Source organism: Halichoerus grypus, chromosome 7 (assembly GCF_964656455.1).
Source record: "Halichoerus grypus chromosome 7, mHalGry1.hap1.1, whole genome shotgun sequence".
Classification (NCBI taxonomy): Eukaryota; Metazoa; Chordata; class Mammalia; order Carnivora; family Phocidae; genus Halichoerus; species Halichoerus grypus.
The window spans coordinates 66,255,391-66,275,545 of NC_135718.1; the positions used below are offsets into that span (position 1 = coordinate 66,255,391).

General features: G+C 41.2%; 1 pseudogene; it reads left to right on the forward strand.

Annotated features, from left to right (window-relative positions):
- The first annotated feature begins 225 nt into the window (after nt 1–225).
- Nucleotides 226–10,736, forward strand: LOC144382523 (dual specificity protein phosphatase 18-like; annotated as a pseudogene).
- Nucleotides 10,737–20,155: the final 9,419 nt, after the last annotated feature.

A 20,155-nucleotide genomic window follows, 5' to 3' on the forward strand; every position in this document is an offset into this window, starting at 1 on the left:
ACACTAGAGAAAATTGAGCTGCTGACACAGCTCTAAGAAACATTAAACACAGCCTAACCCCTTGCCAGATAAACATAACACCTCACACTAAAGTGTGGTTTACCTCAGTACTTATTACCCAACATATCTTATCAGGATTTCAAGAAAAAATTTACAAAGTATGCTAAAAGGCAAGAAAAAAACTCAGTCTGAAGAGACAAAACAGTGTCAGAACCTGACTCACAAATGGTGGAAATTTTGGAATTATCAGACCAGGAATTTAAAATAACTATAACTAATATACTAAAGGCTGTAAAGGAAAAAGTGGACAACATGCAAGAACAGATGGGTAATGTAATTAGAAAGGTGGATAGGAAAGAATCAAAAGGAAATGCTAGGGGGGAGGCAAGATGGCAGCAGAGTAGTGGACCTCATTTTATCTGGTCCCTCAAATTTAGTTGGATATCTATGAAGCCATTCTGAACACACACAAATTCAGCCTGAGATGTAAGAAAATATATCTGGAACTCTATAAGCAGAAAAACGACTGCTTCTTGCAAGGTAAGAGGTGCAGAATCGTGAATCTGCAGGGAAATATCAAAAGATAAACAGAGGGGAGAGGGAGACTCCATAAGCCGGCTACCAGAAAATGATATAAAATCAGAGCCCTTAGAAATCTGCTCTAGTAAGAAACATCCCACTCTGAAAGGGGCTCTGGAAATGAAAAGGCAGAATTCTAGGTAGGGCATTATGGTCTCAGGATATGAGGACCCACAGAGTGAAAGGGGGTGCCTGAAATGGTAGTGCCCGAGCAGTGGAGCCAGGAAGCAAGTTATGGTCAGTGAGCCCAGGAAGGGAATCTCAGCTCTGATCGCCATAAAGCACGAGCCAGGCTGGTTGGTAATTGCTCTTTTCCTGAGCAACCTGAAAAAGTCTGGAACATGTGCCCAACCAGGCAAAACTCGGAGGACGGTAGTGGCCTGGAAAAGACATTGGAGTGGCACCAGATATGATCCAGGAGCTTCAGGTGTTTATGTGAGCCCATGGCCGCTCATGGTTTTAGAATAACAAAGGGCATGGCACTCCCGGGCCCCTGGGACTACCTCTGAGAGAGTTGCAGTGGGCACACACCTCGGGAGAACTGCAGTTCTTGGTGGGCATACAGAAGAGGAGACTGTTTGTGCTACAGGGTTTATTAAAGAGGGCAGACTGCGGTTTTTCTGCTCTGGGACAGAGGTTTGGGTGTGGACATTTTTACTCTGATCCTCTGAAGAGGAGCAGAAAGCCTCCAGGGAAAAAAAAGCCACACAGAGGACGAGTTTCCACGGAGCCCATTCCCCTGACAGGGGGTTGGGCAACTCCACACAGGCAGGGTTACCTGAGAAACAGTGTGGCAGGCCCCGCTCCCAGAAGACAGTCTGGAAGAACAAGTGGATTACAACCCTATGGATCCCACATGACTGTAAAATTCCAAAGCCAGGGGAAAACAGTATACTGAAATCCAGGTGTTGCCTCACAACTTGTTTAGTCTTAGATAAAATTCTCCCTTTCTTTTTCTTTTTTTCTTTTTCTTATGCTTTTTATGTTTTTTTTTCTTTTTACTTTTTTCTCATTTCAACTAGATGTTTATTATATCAACTTATATTTCATAGTCGCTTTTTTAACATATTTTTTCAAACCTATATTTTTTATAGATATATGCTTCACTTTAGTCATTTTTTCACTCTATTCAATTTTATCCATATATATATATATATATATATATATATATATATATATATATATATATATATGTTTTACTTCCCTTGCAATTTTGGGATGTAGTATCTTCTAACACAGAGACCAAAATCCACTGAGGAACAAATGGAACACCCTGCTTTGTCCACATTGAGAGATTATAGTCCCTCTTCCCCTCTGCCCTTTTTTTTTCTTTTCTTTTTTTTTTTTTTATTTTTAAATTTTATTCTTGTGTTTCATTTTGGCTTTGTTTTTCGATGGTGGCTTCTGACCACTCTGGATTTTGTTACGGTGCATCTTGCTTGGGTCATGGTTGATATTTTGGACTCTGTTCATTTGCTCAACCATCCCTCAACAGAATGACTAGGCTGGAACTCTCAACAAAAAGTCCTCTGCCACAGAACTAATGGATATGGATAGAAGCAAGATGTCAGAGATAGAATTCAGGATAACAATCATAAAGTCAATAGCTAGGCTTGAAAAAACATTAGTGACAATGTAGAATCTCTAAGGGCAGAAATGAAATCTAATCAGGCCGAACTTAAAAATTCTATGAATGAGATGGAGACTAAACTGGATACTCTAACAGCCAGGGTAAATGAGGCAGAAGAGAGAATCAGTGATCTAGAAGATAAGCTGATGGAAAGGAAGGAAGGTGAGGAAAACAGAGATAGGCAGCTAGTAGGCTAGGAGAGATTAATGATGCCATGAAACATTCCAAGGTCAGAATTATTAGTATCCCTGAGGGGGTGGAGAGAGAGAGGGGGTCAGAAAGTATATTTGAGCAAATCATGGCTGAGGATTTCCTTAACCTGGGGAAGGAAACAGGCTTTCATGGCCAAAACGTGGAGAGGATCCCTCCAAAAATCAATAAAAACAGATCAACACCCCGACAAATCTTACAGCCAAAGAAACTATCCAGGGAGAGGAGATTCCTTACATATGGAGGGAGGAACATCAGAATAACATCAGCCCTATCCACAGAGACCTGGAAAGCCAGGAAGGGCTGGCAAGATATAGTCAGGGTATTACATGAGAACATGTAGCAAAGAATACTTTATCCAGCAAGGCTGTCATTCAGAACAGATGGGGAGATAAAGAGCTTCCAGGACAGACAGAAACTGAAAGAATATGTGACCACCAAGCCAGCCCTGCAAGAAATATTAAGGGGGATACTGTAAGAGAAGAGAGACCCCAAGAGTAACATAGACCAGAAAGTAACAGAGACAATCTACAGAAACAAGGACTTGGCAGGCAATACAATGGCACTAAATTCATATCTTTCAATGGTTACTCTAAACGTAAGTGGGCTGAATGCTTCAATCAAAAGACATGGGGTCTCAGATTGGATCCAACCATATGCAGTCTACAAGAGACTCATTTTGAACCTAAAGACACCTCAAGATTGAAGGTGAGGGGATGGAGAAAAATTTACCATGCTAGTGGGCCTGAAAAGAAAGCTGGGGTAGCAATACTTATATCAGACAAATTATATTTTAAACCAAAGCTGTAGTAAGAGATGTAGAGGGACACTATATTATATTCAAAGGGTCTATCCAACAAGGACATCTAACAATTATAAATATCTATGCCTCCAACTTGGGAGCAGCCAATTATATAAGCCAATTAATGCCCAAAGTAAAGAAACATATTGATAATAATACATTAATAGTAGGGGACTTCAGCACCCCACTCACAGCATTGGACAGATCATCTAAGCAGAACATCAACAAAGAAACAAGGGCTTTGAATGACACACTGGACCAAAAGGACTTCACAGATATATATAGAGCATTCCATCCTAAAGCAACAGAATACACATTCTTCTCATGTGCACATGAAAATTTCTCCAGAATAGATCACATACTGCATCACAAATCAGGTCTCAACTGATACCAAAAGATTGAGATTATTCCCTGCATATTTTCAGACCACAGTGCTTTGAAACTGGAACTCAACCACAAGGAAAAATTTGGAAGAAACTCAAACACTTGGAGGCTAAAGAATGAATGGGTCAACCAGGAAATTAAAGTAGAACTTGAACAATTCATTGAAACTAATGAAAATGAAAATACTTCAATTCAAAACTTATGGGACACTACAAAGGCAGTTCTAAGAAGGAAGTACATAGCAATCCAAGGCGCTCTCAAAAAATTGGAAAAATCCCAAATACAAAAGCTAACCTTACACCTAAATGACCTGGAGAAAGAACAGCAAATAACCAAGCAGGAGAAGAGGAATAAAAAGATTAGAGCAGAGATGAATGATTTAGAAACCAGAAATATAGTAGAGCAGATCAATGAAACTAGAAGCTTGTTCCTTGAAAGAGTTAGTAAGAAAGATAAACCTCTGGCCAGATTTATCCAAAAGAAAAGAGAAAGGACCCAAATTAATTAAATCATGAGTGAAAGGGGAGAGATCACAACCAATGCCAGGTAAAAACAGGTAATTGTTAGAACTTATTATGAGCAACTATATGCCAACAAATTAGGCAATCTGGAGGAAATGGGTGCATTCCTGGATACTTATAAACTACCAAGACTGATACAGAAAGAGGTGGAATATCTGAACCGACCAATAACCAGCAAGGAAATTGAAGCAGTAATCAAAAACCTGCCAAGAAACTAGAGTCCAGGGCCAGATGGCTTCCCAGGGGAATTCTACCAAACATTTAAGAAGAAATAATACCTATTCTTACTGAATCTGTTTCAAATAACAGAAATGCAAGAAAAAATTCCATACTCGTTCTATGAGGTCAGCATTACCCTGATCCCAAAACCAGACAAAGACCATATCAAAAAGGATAATTACAGACCAATATTCCTGACGAACATGGATGCCAAAATACTCACCAAGATCCCAGCCAATAGGATCCAACAGTACATTAAAAGGATTATTCACCACGACCAGGTGGGATTTATTCCTGGGATGCAAGGGTGGTTCAACATTCACAAATCAATCAACATGATAGAGCACATTAATAAAAGAAAGACAAGAAACATATGATCCTCTCAATTGATGCAGGAAAAGCATTTGACAAAATACAGCATCCTTTCCTGATTCAAACTCTTCAGAGTGTAGGGATAGAGGGAACATTCCTCAAAATCATAAAAACTATCTATGAAAAGCCCACAGTGTGGATCACTACATCAAAAACTAATGATGTAAAGATACAGATGTAGTGAAAAGAAGGGGCACATGCACCCAATGTCCATAGCAGCAATGTCCACATAGCTGAACTGTGGAAGAAGCTGAGATGCCCTTCAACAGATGAATGGATAAAGAAGATGTGGTCCCTATATACAATGGAATATTACTCAGCCATCAGAAAGCATGAATACCCACCATTTGCAGCAACATGGATGGAACTGGAGGGGATTATGCTAAGTGAAATAAGTCAAGCAGAGAAAGACAATTATCATATGGTTTCACTCATATGTGGAACATAAGGAATAGCATGGAGGACAATAGAGGAAGGAAGGGAAAACTGAAGGGGGTTAACCAGAGAGGGAGACAAGCCGTGAGAGACTATGGACTCCAGGAAACAAACTGAGGGTTTCAGAAGGGAAGGGGGAGAAGGGATGGGGGTAGCTGGGTGATGGGTATTAAGGAGGGCACATGTTGTGATGAGCACTGGGTGTTATATGCAACTAATGAATCACTGAACACTATATCAAAAACTAATGATGTACTATATTGTGGCTAACTGAACATAAAAAGAATGAAACTTGACCATCTTCTCATATCACAGACAAAGGTAAACCCAAAATGGATGAAAGACCTAAATGTGAGACAGGAATTCATCAAAATCCTAGAGGAGAACACAGGCAGCAACCTCTTCGACCTCTGCCACAGCAACTTCTTGCTAGACACATCTCCAAAGGCAAGGAAAACAAAAGCAAAAATGAACTATTGGGACTTCATCAGGATAACAAGCTTCTGCACAGCAAAAGAAACAGTCAACAAAACTAAAAGGCATCCTACAGAATGGGAGAAGATATTTGCAAATGACATATCAGATAAAGGGCTAGTATCCAAGATCTATAAAGAATTTATCAAACTCAACACCGAAAAAACAAATACTCCAGTCAAGAAATGGGCAGAAGACATGAACAGACTTTTCTACTTTTTTTCAAAGATTTTATTTATTTATTTGACAGAGAGAGACACAGTGAGAGAGGAAACACAAGCAGGGGGAGTGGGAGAGGGAGAAGCAGGCTTCCCGTTGAGCAGGTAGCCTGATGGGCTCGATCCCAGGACCCTGGGATCATGACCTGAGCTGGAGGCAGACGCTTAATGACTGAGCCACCCAGGCACCCCAGACTTTTCTACTTTTCTCCAAAGAAGACATACAAATGGCTAACAGACACATGAAAAAATGCTCCACATCACTTGGCATCAGGGAAATACAAATCAAAAGCACAATGAAATTCCACCTCACACCATCAGAATTACTAAAATTGATAAGTCAGGAAACAACAGATGTTTGCAAGGATGTGGAGAAAGGGGAACCCTCTTACATTGTTGGTGGGAATGCAAGGTAGTACAGCCACTCTGGAAAACAGTATGGAGGTTCCTCAAGAAGTTAAAAATAGAGCTACCCTGAGACCTAGCAATTGCACTACTAGGTATTTTCCCAAAGGATGCAAACATAGTGATCTGAAGGGGCACTTGTACCGCAATGTTTATGACAGCAATGTCCACAATAGCCAAACTATGGAAAGAACTCAGATGTCCATTGATAGATGAATGGATAAAGAAGATGTGTGTGTGTGTGTGTGTGTGTGTGTGTGTGTGTGTGTGTGTGTATACATATATGAATATTACTCAGTCATCAAAAAGAATGAAACCTTGTCATTTGCAATGACATGGTTGGAACTAGAGGGTATTATGCTAAGTTAAATAAGTCAGTCAGAGAAACACAAATATCATATGATTTCACTCATATGTGGAATTTAAGAAACAAAACAGATGAACTTAGGGGAAGGGAAGGAAAAATAAGATAAAAACAGAGAGGGAGACAAACCATAAGAGACTCTTAACTATAGGGAACAAACTGAGGGTTGCTGGAAGGGTGGTGGGGGGGATAGGGTAACTGGGTGATGGGAATTAGGGGGGGCATGTGATGTAATGAGCACTAGGTGTTATATGCGACTGATGAATAACTGAACTCTACTTCTGAAATTAATGATACAGTATATGTTAATTAATTGAATTTAAATAAAATTTAAAAATAATTACCCTTAATGTAAATGGACTAAATGCTCCTATCAAAAGACATACGGTGATAGAATGGAGAAATGTTATGCCATCAGTTACCAAGACAGGTACTCTTCCCATTTTTCCCTTTCAAGATTTCTTAAATCACAGGCTCTCAAGTGTTTGCCTCTTTCTTTATGTTGATCCATTCTCTTTTCCTGCAGGTTAGTGTCCACTATTGACACATCTGTCTGTACCAAAACAATGAGCTCAAAGTCACATGGCTCTTTAGTTGAATTAATGTTCTACCCACTGAGTACAGTTGGGATATCTATTAATCGAAATTCTTGAGGAAGTATTTTGATTAGCTGCTGGCTAGACAATGGATTGCCAGGTCTTGGTCCTTTTGTTTCCTACTGATCCAGTCAATTACAGCAATTCTATAATGGATAACATGTACTGGATACTGCAATGGATAACACTGTTTCAGGGTTGAGGACAAGGAAGGTATATTTACAGACTAGACTAAGTCACAGTAATGTGACCAGCTAAGGAGGTAAGTGGTTTTGAGAAGACCAACTTTTTTTTGACCAAATCACCCTTCTTGTTTAATATAGAAATAAAGTCAGTTGTGTGCATTAAGAAAAACACTTCATCATATCTTTAGTCCACTTTGACTCACTGACATTTTAGGAATGTTTTTCATTTTCAGTTTTATTAAATTGCCTAGAATCTCCTTGTTTCTCTATTTTATTCTTGGCTTTCTTTCTGCTTGGTTCCTAGCCCTCACTTTTTCTCTCATATAGATACCACTGCAACACATTTGGCTAGAAGGCAGATCTGTTGGCTTTTCTGGACCCTTGACATCTTTCAGCATTGCCCCCTGACTCTTTCTCCATCTAGTGCCTCGTGGGTGTTATCACACTTTAACTCAGGTATTTAGACCCAAACTCCCGTATTAGATTATTTGATGACTTTTGGACTCCCCTTTGAGGTGTTATTTGAATGTTTAGTTTACCTATGTAATTCTTCAATTTCTTCTAAGAAACAGTAGATGGGAACTTTTTACTGGCAGAGCAGTTAGTTTCTTATAACTGTTATGTCTCAAAAGTAAGAGATATATTATTTTGTGAAACATCAATAAGAACTAAATTAGCACTTATATATCAGCAGGAAGCAAATAGGACTATTACAGTGAGAAGTCTAGTTCAGCAAAGTCGTCTTGTTGGGCAAGCACCCTAACAGAAAGGACATCTTTTGAAGCTAAAAATATTAGTTAACTGCACTTATAAGTCTCTTTTTTGATTTTTGACATTTTGTTTTGGCTACCTTTTGAGGCCTATATTAGATTCTTATTTGAGGTTCAAAGAAATCACTCACTTCAAAATTATATAGCAGGCTTATTGATAAACTCACTCTTAGTCTTTCTATTCAAGGAGGGTTTAATAATAATTGAGTCTTTCAGTAGCAATATCAAAGTGGTGATGCTCTTCCTCTCTTGCCCAAGGTCTATGACTTGACACAAGATATTGTATCACATCCTAATCCTCAAGACACTGAGCAGGTATTCAGTTTCCATGGCAGCCTGAATAAATCACTTTATCAGCCTTCAGAGTCATAGTTGAGAGCACAATTCCTTACGGAAGTCTCAGTGTTCACCCATCCTGCACAAAATGATTTAAACTGGAGTCAGATGGTGAAATTTGGAGACTGATGTGAACAATGGTGAGGTATCTTCTACATTCCTTAGGTGGTCTTTTTCTACCTGTGCTCAAGGAACTTGGCTAGAACATGGTGGGCCAGGCATGGTAAGGAACACAGTTAAATTGCGATGTCACCTTTGGTTAGCCACTTGGCCTCTTTGGTGCTCCATTTCCTCAGTAGAATGAAAGTGTTGGGTTAACAGTTCCTAGCTCAGGCAGTAAATTGCTCCGGGGTATTGTAATTGGTTGCAAAGTGTGTCACAGTAATTTGTTACAGATTATACTTAAAATAGTGATGTTTGGGAAATAATGTTGGTTTGAAAGAGTGAATTCAAAGCTTTTCCTACTACTATCCCTCTCATTTGCTTGGAGTAAGGTATGCTTTCATGAGTGAAAGACTGGAAGGTGTATGAGTTCCCTAGGGCTGTTGTACCAAAGTATCACACACAAACTGGATGGCTTAAAACAACAGAAATTTATTCTCTCACAGTTCTGGAGGCTAGACGTCCAAAATCAAGTTGTTGGCAGGGTCATATTCCCTCAGAAGCCTCTAGGCTGCAGTCTGGTGAATCATGAACCCTGAATGACATCAGTAACATCAGCAGGCAGTGATGAACTATCCAGGCACTTGAGAACAATGAGCTAATGGAGGTGTTTGCTTTTATGGAGACACAGATATCTCTTAAAAAGTAGTAAAACTTTCTGTGTAGTTGAGGATATTTTCTCTGACTTCTGGGTTGCTTTTTGGGAGTCTTTCATTTGGCTCTTGGGGCCCAACTCTCATAGAGCTGTTTAGATAGACCTTACTGAAGTCCCATCTTAAAGTTCAGAGAGCGATTTCTCTTTAAGATCCATTACGAAGTGAAACGCTCCTACTTGCAATAGTTTTTGTTTCGAATTTAATGTCTAATACCATAGACTAAATGAGTTTTCCTCTGTGCTTAGAGGAATCAGCAACCTGCATTTCAACTCTTTAAGAAAGTTGGAGGAAGTACTTAATTTTATTTAAAATGCCCGACAAAATTCAGTCTCGATTTCCATCAGGGCTGCAGTGGGGTTGCGGGATCGTGGGCGTGTAACCAGGTGAGCCGGGGAGGGTGGTGCCGGCCAGGGAGCAGAGGCCGGGGTTTCAACCTCCACCAGGCACAGCCTATCTGTGCCTACCCTGGAAACCAGAGCACTGCCGGTAGGAGCTGTGGCTGCAAGGTCATGACCTGTCTTCTCTCCCCCGGACCCTTTCCTGAGAACTGATGGCACGACTACGCCTTGAATCAGCCCCCCGCTGACCGTTGAGAGTTTTTGGAGGACTCAGTCCTACAGAAAGTCGCAGCCCTCGCTCCTTGCTGGCCGCTGTCCCTCCGCCCTGGTGACCGCAGCCTGGGTGCCCTCCCAGTTCGGTTCCGGCAGCCTGGGCCAACGGCCCCTCACAGATCACCAGCAGCCCGTACATCAGCAATGGTGTGGCCGCAGCAACAAGCTCAAGCTGTCCGGCAGCCAGATCACCACAGTCATCAACGTCTCGGTGGAGGCAGAGAACACCTCATACGAGGACATCCAGTACGTGCAGGTGCCTGTGACCGACGCACTCATCTCATGCCCCTGCGACTTCGAGGGCCCCGTTGCTGAGTGCTCCCATCATGTGGAGGTGAAACAGGGTCACTATCTCCGCTCTGCTCCTTTGCCGCCCTCCACCCGGCACCTCTGGAAGCCTACCAGCCACAGTCCTGCTGACTCCCACGCCTGAACCAGGTGGTGCTGCTGTCCAGCTTCCTGCCCAACAACGGCTTTCAGGAACAGCTGAGCCACTAACAGCCACGGACAGTTCCAGCAGTTTGGCAAGAACACTGCGCACATGGTCAGCTCCTCTATGGTGGGCATGATCACTGGCGCCTATGAGAAGGAGGTCGGTTTGATGGCAGCCAAACGGTGAGCCATCCTGGCTAGCCCCTGCCCCCGGGGTCAGAGGTGCGGATCTGCCGTTGATCCTACACCAAGATCTGAACTTGAGCATTCTACTTTTGTTGATACAGAAAATCGGCTGATGGCTTTTATAAGGGCAAGAAAAAAGGAAGGGATACTGCAGTTTTTAACCTTATAATCCACTTCTTTGAAGAATAAAACTCACTAAACCTAAGATGGTGAAAATGTTTCCTACCAGTGAGTGCCAGGGCATGACTGCTGGGGCCTAGCCACAGAGGAGGTGTTGTCCACTTCAAAGTTCAATGCATGTGGCAGGCCTGGAATTCCACAGCCCTCCCCCAGGCTGACTATGCAGGAGCAAGTCAGCAAGAATCCCATCTTATTCTTTGGAAACTAAAGCCAGCACCTTCTTTATGTCTCACAGCTTACTTCTTTCACCAATTTACTTCATAAGTGACCTTCAAATGGTACTCCAGGAGCCCTTGGAGCCTCAGGCCACTCTTGCCCTCAACTTCAACCATAGTGACTTAACTCTGGGTTTATAGAATGGACTTAAGCAAAAAATAGTTTTTAAAGAAAGTATTTCCTTATACGAAATTTAAAAAAGTTTTGAGTGGTATTCCAGATGGCAAAATCTCAGGGTGACTTGGGTGACCTCCCACCAGCCTTTGATGAAAAGTGTGTTAGTCCCTTTCTCTGGGGCATGTGTGGAGAGGGCGGGCTTGATGTCAGGCCTCAAGGTTTCCTTGCACAGGCCTTGGCTCAGAAGGTTGGAGCTGTGGGCCCAGCTCTGTCATCTTTGTCATCTCCTCTTCATGTGATTTGGAGATTTTTGGAGCTATAGTTTCCTTAGCAATCAAAGCAATGACAGCCCTTCCCTCACAGGGTTGTTGTGAGGATTAGCAATCATTGGCAGCATGCCTGGCACGAGGCACTTGCTTAAAATAACGTATGACTCTTGCAATTAATGATGTTCTCAGGCCCTTCTGGTCTGTGGTCAGCATACTCATCCATATAACAGTGTTTCCCCCATCTGTGCATGGTTCTTTATTGTTTACAAAGTACTCTTCTAGAAAATCATCACATGGGAGGTAAAAATTTTAATGTCATTTCAGACCCTATAGAAGGGGAAGCCTAGACTCTGCAGCTTTTTCAGAGTCCCCATTGTGTTTAATCCATGTATATCCAAGGGTTGTGGGTAAGAAGCATGATTCCGGCTCCCCCTCAAATGTCTTGTTTAGAATCACTGACCACCAGAATTAGTGCACCAGTCTGGCTAACCACTAAGATCCATGGAGGCATGTGCCTAAGGTACGAACCAGTTGGTCCCACCAACTAGGCCCTGGAATCTGGGATTGTTCACACTCCCAGGTACCTGGAGATGTGGCTTGGGATCAGCTGTTCTAATCAAGAGGTCTGCAGACAAACAATATCCGAGACAAAGAAAGGTACAACTACTCCAACTGATGCAGTGCTGTGGGCCCAGAGCCCAGTGGAGGCTGAATATTCTTTCCCTCCAAACATACCTCTGCCCCACTTCTACAAAGGGAGTGCCTAGGGATGCAACTGGGGAGAAAAATGAATGAAAAAAAATCACTGCTCTGGACTGATCTTCTCATTTTATAGATGGGAAAACAGGCCCACAGAATATCAGGGTTGATATGGCAGAGCCCCCCAATGCTGCCTTTCTGGCAGAAACCCAGATGAAAAATGTCTTTTATTTTATTTTATTATTGTTTTTAATGTTTGTTTGTTTGTTTGTTTGTTTATTATGTTATGTTAGTCACCATACAGTACTTCATTAGTTTTTGATGTAATATTCTATGATTCACTGTGTATAACACCCAGTGCTCCATGCAATACGTGACCTTCTTAATACCTATCACTGGGCTAACCCATCCCCCCCACCACCTCCCCCCCCTTCATTTTTCCCTCCCTTCTCCTAAAGTCCTCCATGCTATTCCTTATGTTCCACATATAAGTGAAACCATATGATAATTATCTTTCTCTGCTTGAGTTATTTCACTTAGCATAATCCCCTCCAGTTCCATCCATGTTGATGCAAATGGTGGGTATTCATCCTTTCTGATGGCTGAGTAATATTCCATGGCCTTTTAAAGTACTTTTTAAGGGCGCCTGGGTGGCACAGTTGATTAAGTGCCCAACTTTTAGTTTCAGCTGAGGTTGTGATCTCAGGGTTGTGAGATTGAGCCCCACCTTGGGCTCTGCGCTCAATGCGGAGTCTACTTAAAATTCTTTCTCCCTCTCCTTCTGCTCCTCCCCCATCTCTAAAATAAATAGTACCCATCCTTCTCCTAATGTCTTCCATGCTATTCCTTATGTTCCACATATGAGTGAAACCATATGATAATTGACTTTCTCTGCTTGACTTATTTCACTTAGCATAATCTCCTCCAGTCCCATCCATGTTGATACAAAAGTTGGGTATTCATGTTTTCTGATGGCTGAGTAATATTCCATTGTATATATGGACCACATCTTCTTTATCTATTTATTTGTTGAAGGGCATCTCGGCTCTTTCCACAGTTTGGCTATTGCGGACATTGCTGCTATGAACAGTGGGGTGCATATGGCCTTTCTTTTCACTACATCTGTGTCTTTGGGGTAAATACCCAGGAGTGCAATTGCTGGGTCATAGGGTTGTTCTATTTTTAATTTTTTGAGGCACCTCCACACTGTTTTCCAAAGTGGCTGTACCAACTTGCATTCCCACCAATAGTGTAAGAGGGTTCCCTTTTCTCCACAACCTCTCCAACATTTGTTGTTTCTTTCCCTGTCCATTTTTGCCATTCTAACTGGTATAAGGTGGTATCTCAATTTGTTTTTGATCTGAATTTCCCTGATGGCTAATGATGATGAACATTTTTTCATGTGTCTGTTAGCCATTTGTAAGTCTTCTTTGGAGAAGTGTCTGTTCATGTCTTCTGCCCATTTTTTGACTTGATTATTTGTTTTTTGGGTGTTGAATTTGAGAAGTTCTTTATAGATCTTGGATACCAGCCCTTTACCTGTAGTGTCCTTTGCAAATATCTTCTTCCATTCTGTGGGTTGCCTCTTTGTTTTGTTGACTGTTTCCTTTGCTGTGCAGAAGCTTTTTATCTTGATAAAGTCCCAAAGGTTCATTTTTGGTTTTGGTTCATTAGCCTTTGGAGATGTATCTTGAAAGAAGTTGCTGTGGCCGATGTCAAAGAGGTTACTGCCTATGTTCTCCTCTAGGATTTTGATGGATTCCTGTCTTACATTGAGGTCTTTCATCCATTTTGAGTTTATCTTTGTGTATGGTGTTAAAGAATGGTCGAGTTTCATTCTTCTGCATGTGGCTATCCAATTTTCCCAGCACCGTTTATTGAAGAGACTTTTTTCCATTGCATATTTTTTCCTGCTTTGTCAAAGATTATTTGACCATAGAGTTGAGGGTCCATATCTGGGTTCTCTATTCTGTTCCATTGGTCTATATGTCTGTTTTTGTGCCAGTACCATGCTGTCTTGGTATTAAGGAGGGCAAGTACTGCATGGAGCACTGGGTGTTATACAAAAACAATGGATCCTGGATCACCACATCAAAAACTAATGATGTTGTATGGTGACTAACATAACATAATAAAATTTAAAAATTTTAAAAATAAATAAATAGATCTTTTTTAAAAAAGTACTTTTTAAGAGTAATTTATTTGGAAATATATATTTTTTCACTAAAAAATTCCTAAATTAATATACTATGAAATTAGCACACTACAAAATTAATAGTTCTAAGGGTTTTTTAAAAAAGATTTTATTCATTTATTTGTCAGAGAGGGAGAGAGAGCGCACAAGCAGGGGGAGCGGCAGGCAGAGGGAGAAGCAGGCTCCCCACTGAGCAGGGACCCCAATGCGGGACTTGATCCCAGGATCCTGGGATCATGACCTGAGCAGAAGACAGATGCTTAACCAACTGAACCACCCAGGAGCCCCTATTCTAAGGGTTTTGAAACATGTATGGTTTTAGGTAACCAGCTCCACAATCAGAACACAAAGCAGTTCCATACTCTGAAATATTCTCTCATGCTTGCCCTTTGTAGTCAAGCCCTTGGCCCACCCAAGCCTCTGCCAACAGGAATCTGTTCTTCCCTGTGTACTTGCCTTTTCTAAGGTGTCACATAAATGTAATCATGCATGATGTGACTGCTAGAGGCTGGTTTCTTTGAGATTATTTGGGCATAATGTCTTTCTTTGAGATTCATCCATGTTGTTCCTTTTTGGTGTTCCCCAATATGGATATACCAATTTGTTTTACATTCACCCAGTAAAAGATCCTTTGGTTGTTTCCATTTTTTGGTGATTATGAATAAAGCTCCTATAAACATTTATGTAAAAAATATCAATGCATATTATATTTATTTGCAACAAATATATGGTAAGTCATTTCTAAATGGAAATAAACTAAACATTTTTTGAGAGTAGTGTATTAGGTGTAAGAATCAAAATTTTTAATCTATAATCTTTATTTTTAATCTTGATGTTCCATTAATAGGGCTGGATTCGTGGGTATGTGACCTCTGCACCCGCCCAAGACCCTCTGCTCAAAAGGGTGTCTGCTTGCTGTAATACTCTGCTATAATTGTCTTCAAATTTTGCACTGGGCCCCCACAAATTATGTAGTCAGATTAATAATCATAATCAACAGGAAAATTTCAAATCTGCTACTCTTTCCCGTTTCTTGGAAAACTACAAGGCATCCTACTGAATGGAAGAATATATTTGCAAATGACATATCTGATAAAGGGTTTGTATCCAAAATATATAAAGAACTTATAAAACTGAATACCTCAAAAAAGAATAAACCAATTAAAACATGGGCAGAAGACATGAATAAACATGTCTCCAAAGAAGACATCCAGATGGCCAACAGACACATAAAAAGCTGCTCAACATCACTCATCATTAGGGAACTCCAAATCAAAACTGCAATAAGATATTGCATCACATCTATCAGAATGGTTAAAATTAACAACACAAGAAACAGCAGGTGTTGGCGAGGATGTGGAGAAAGGGGATCCCTCTTGCACTGTTGGAAAGAAGGAAAACTGGTACAGCCACTCTGGCAAACAGTATGAAAGTTCCTCAAAAAGTTAACAATAGAATTACCCTTGATCCAGTAATTGCACTACTAAGTATTTACCCCAAGAATATAAAGATACTAATTCAAAGGGATACATGTACCCTGATGTTTATAGCAGCATTTTCTACAATACCCAAATTATGGAAACAGTCGAAGTATTCATCAACTGATGAATGGATAAAGATGTGGTATATAAACCAGAGGTGATAGAAACAGGAGGGCAGGAGGAGAAGGAAGAAGCAATGTGCCTTGGAGCTGGACATCTGAGCACACAGGTGCTTTTGATATTTCAGGATGGTCTCTTTGAAACTCGCTACCTGCTGAAATAAGCCACCTCCTCACTTTGCCAGATCTCACATGATCTTGGAACAACTCTCATGTGATCTCAATCCAACTCCCCTGAGATCTCACCCAAATCTCATGAGATCTCAGCAGGATTTTGAAGATGGTGGAGGAGTGGGGTACTCTGTTTCAACCAGTCCCCTGAATTTAGCTGGCTATCTAACAAGCCACTCTAAACACCCATGAAATCAGCCTGAGATGTAAGATTATATGTCTGGGTGTCTACAGAGGCAGAGGATCATCAGTCGAGAGGTATGAAGGACGGGAGTTGTGATTGCTTGGACAGATGTCAGAGGATAAACAGAAGGGGGAGGGGACCACCAGAAGTTAGCCTTTGGAAAGTAATACCTCAGTGCGAAAGCATCCTGTGCCTGGGGACCCATGATAGCTTGAAGAGTGGTGGTCGAGGGTAGGGAAGGGACTGAAGACAGCACTCAAACAGAACACAGGGGCTTAAGGGGCAAACGCTGGGACTGGGCGACCACAGCGCCCTGGCTGCCACCACCACCTGGGCCTGCACCCTCGCTGGAGAGGACCCAGCATGGACTTGTGCCCGCAGACCCAGGGCTGGCCACCGCTGCTGCCGGGCTGGGCCACCTAGACTGGATCACTTGCGATTTGGGTGGCAGAGGGGGCAGAGACAGTGGGCCGGGGTCCACCACTGAGAGGATCACTGGGGGCGCAGCCTGTGGGAGGCTGCGGTTTTCAGCTGTGCTTACAGAGGGGGCAATTGTGTGTTCTGGAAGGTTCAGAGAGGAGCAGACTGTGGTTTCTCTCCTCTGGGGTGGACGTCTGGGTGCGGACATTTTCCTTTGCTCTGACCCCCCCCCTAAAAGTCGGGAAAAGCCACCAGAGAACAAAAGCCAAAAAAAAAAAAAAAAGTTTCGATGGAGCCCAGCCCCTTGATAGGGGGCAGGGCAAATCTGCCCAAGCAGGATTGACTGAAAAACAACGGGGCAGGCCCCTACCCCAGAAGACAAGCTGGAAGAACAAGAGGACAACAATCCCAGAGTCCCCATAAAGCTGTAAAATCCCAACACCAGGGGAAAATTAGTATATTAAGCTCTTGGTGTTGCCTCACAACCTGTGTATTTCTTAGATACAATTTTTCTCTCTTTTTTTATTTTATTTTTTTTTAAGATTTTATTTATTTATTTGACAGAGAGAGACACAGCGAGAGAGGGAACACAAGCAGGGGGAATGGGAGAGGGAGAAGCAGGCTTCCCGCAGAGCAGGGAACCCGATGCAGGGCTCAATCCCAGGACTCTGGGATCATGACCTGAGCTGAAGGCAGACGCTTAATGACTGAGCCACCCAGGTGCCCCTTCTCTCTTTTTTTAAAATTCTTTCTCATGTTTCTTGTTTTTTTTTTTACCTACTTATCATTTCAGCCAGATGTTTAATACAACATATTCCATAGTAACTTTTTAACTTGAACTTTTTCACACATATACTTTTTTTTTCTTTTTTTATATATACAGATATAAGTTTCAATGTAATCCTTTTTTCCCTACTCAATACTACCTTTATATATATACCAGTTTTAATTTCCCTGTATCTCTGGGAAGTAGTGTTCTCTAACAAAGTGAACAAAATACACTCAGGAAGAGCTGAAACACTCTACCTTGCCCACATAGAGGGATTATAGCTACATTCCCTTCAACCCCCCCCCCTTTTTGTTGTTTTTGGGGGGATGTGCATTTTGTTTGCTTGGCTTTTGTACTTTATAGATCTTATTCTTGGGTTTCATTTTGGCTGGGGTTTTTTTGGTGGTGGCTTCCGATTGCGCTGAACTTTCCCAGGGTGCCCTTCCTGGATTGTGGTTGATATTTTCAACTGTACATCCCCTCAACCACAACTCAACAAAATGACTAGGAGGAGGAACTCCCAACAAAGAAAATACCCAGAAACAATAGCCTCTCCTGCAAACATAATGGATAGGGATATAACCAAGATATCAGAAATAGACTTCAGGGTAACAGTTATGAAGACAAGAGCTAGACTGGAGAAAACCATTAACAGCAACATAGATTCTCTAAGGGCAGAAATGAGAGCTAATCAAGCCAAACTTAAAAATGCTATAAATGAGATGCAGTGTAAACTAGATTATCTAACATCTAGGGTAAATGAGGCAGGAGAATGAATTAGTGATCTAGAAGACAAACTGATAGAAAAGAAGGAACAGGAGGAAGCCTGTAACAAACACCTTAAAATCTATGAAAACAGAATTAGAGAAATAGACGATGCCATGAAATGTTCCAATGTCAGAATTATTGGGATCCCTGAAGGGGTAGAGAAGAGAGAGAGTACTAGAAGATATATTTGAGCAAATCATAGCTGAGAACTTACCCAATCTGGGGAATGAAACAAGCATTTGTGTCCAAGAGGCAGAGAGGACCCCTCCCAAGATCAAGGAGAACAGACCAATGCCCCAGCATGTAATAGTAAAACTCGCAAATCTCAGAACCAAGGAAACCATCTTAAGTACAGTTAGGGGGAAGAGATTCCTTACATACAGAGGGAGGAACATCACAATAACATCAGACCTGTCCACAGAGACCTGGCAAGTCAGAAAGGGAAGACATATTCAAGGCACTAAACGAGAAGAACATGCAGCCAAGAATACTTTATCCGGCAAGGACGTCATTCAGAATGGATGGAGAGATAAGGAGCTTTCAAGGCCAGCAGAAACTGAAAGAATATGTGACCACTAAGCCGGGCCTGCAAGAAATATTAAGGAGGGATTCTATAGAAGGAGAAAGACTCCCAGAGTGATATAGAATAGAAATTTACAGAGACAATCAATAGAAATAGAGACTTCACAGGCAACATGATGACAATAAAATCATATCTTTCAATAATCACTCTCAACGTGAATGGTCTGAATGCTCCCATGAAATGGCACAGGGTTGCAGATTGGATAAAAAGACAGGACCTATCCATATGCTGTCTACAAGAGACTCATTTTGAACCTAAAGAGACATCCAGACTGAAAGTGAGGGGATGGAGAACAATTTTTCATGCCAATGGACCTCAAAAGAAAGCTGGGGTAACAATTCTCGTATCAGACAAATTAGATTTTAAGCTAAAGATTGTAGTAAGAGATACAGAAGGACATTATGTCATTCTTAAAGGGTCTATCCAATAAGAGGATCTAACAATTATAAAAATCTATGCCCCCAACATGGGAGCAGCCAACTACATAAGCCAACTGTTAACCAAAATAAAGAAACATGTTGATAATAATACTTTAACAGTAGGAGACCTCAATACTCCACTCTCAGCAATAGACAGACCATCTAAGCAGAAAATCAACAAAGAAACAAGAGCTATGAATGCCACACTGGACCAGATGGACCTCATAGATATATACAGAACATTCCACCCTAAAACAACAAAATACTCATTTTCTTGAGCACACGTGGAGTTTTCTCCAGAATAGACCACATACTGGGTCACAAAGCAGGTCTCAACCAATACCAAAAGACTGAGATTATCGTCTGCATATTCTCAGACCACAATGCTTTGAAACTGGAACTCAATCACAAGAAAAAAGTTGTAAGGAATTCAAACACTTGGAAGCTAAAGACCATCCCGCTTAAGAATCAACAAGGAAATCAAAGAAGAACTTAAACAATTCATGGAAACCAATGAGAACAAACACACATCAGTCCAAAACCTATGGGATACTGCAAAGGCGGTCCTAAGAGGGAAATACATAGCCATCCAAGCCTCACTCAAAAAAAAAAAAAAAAAAAAAAAATCCCGAATTCACCAACTAAGTTTACACCTTAAAGAACTGGAGAAAGAACAACAAATAAAGCCTAAGCCAAGCAGGAGAAGAGAAATAATTAAGATTAGAGCAGATATCAATGAATTAGAAACCAGAAATACAGTAGAGCAGATCAATGAAACTAGAAGCTGGTTCTTTGAAAGAATTAATAAGATCAACAAACCACTGGCCAGACTTATCCAAAAGAAAAGAGAAAGGACCCAAATTAATAAAATCATGAATGAAAGGGGAGAGATCACAACTAACACCAAGGAAATAGAAACAATTATCAGAAATTATTATCAACAACTATATGCCAATAAATTAAGCAACCTGGAGGAAATGGATGCCTTCCAGAAACTTATAAACTACCAAGACTGAAAC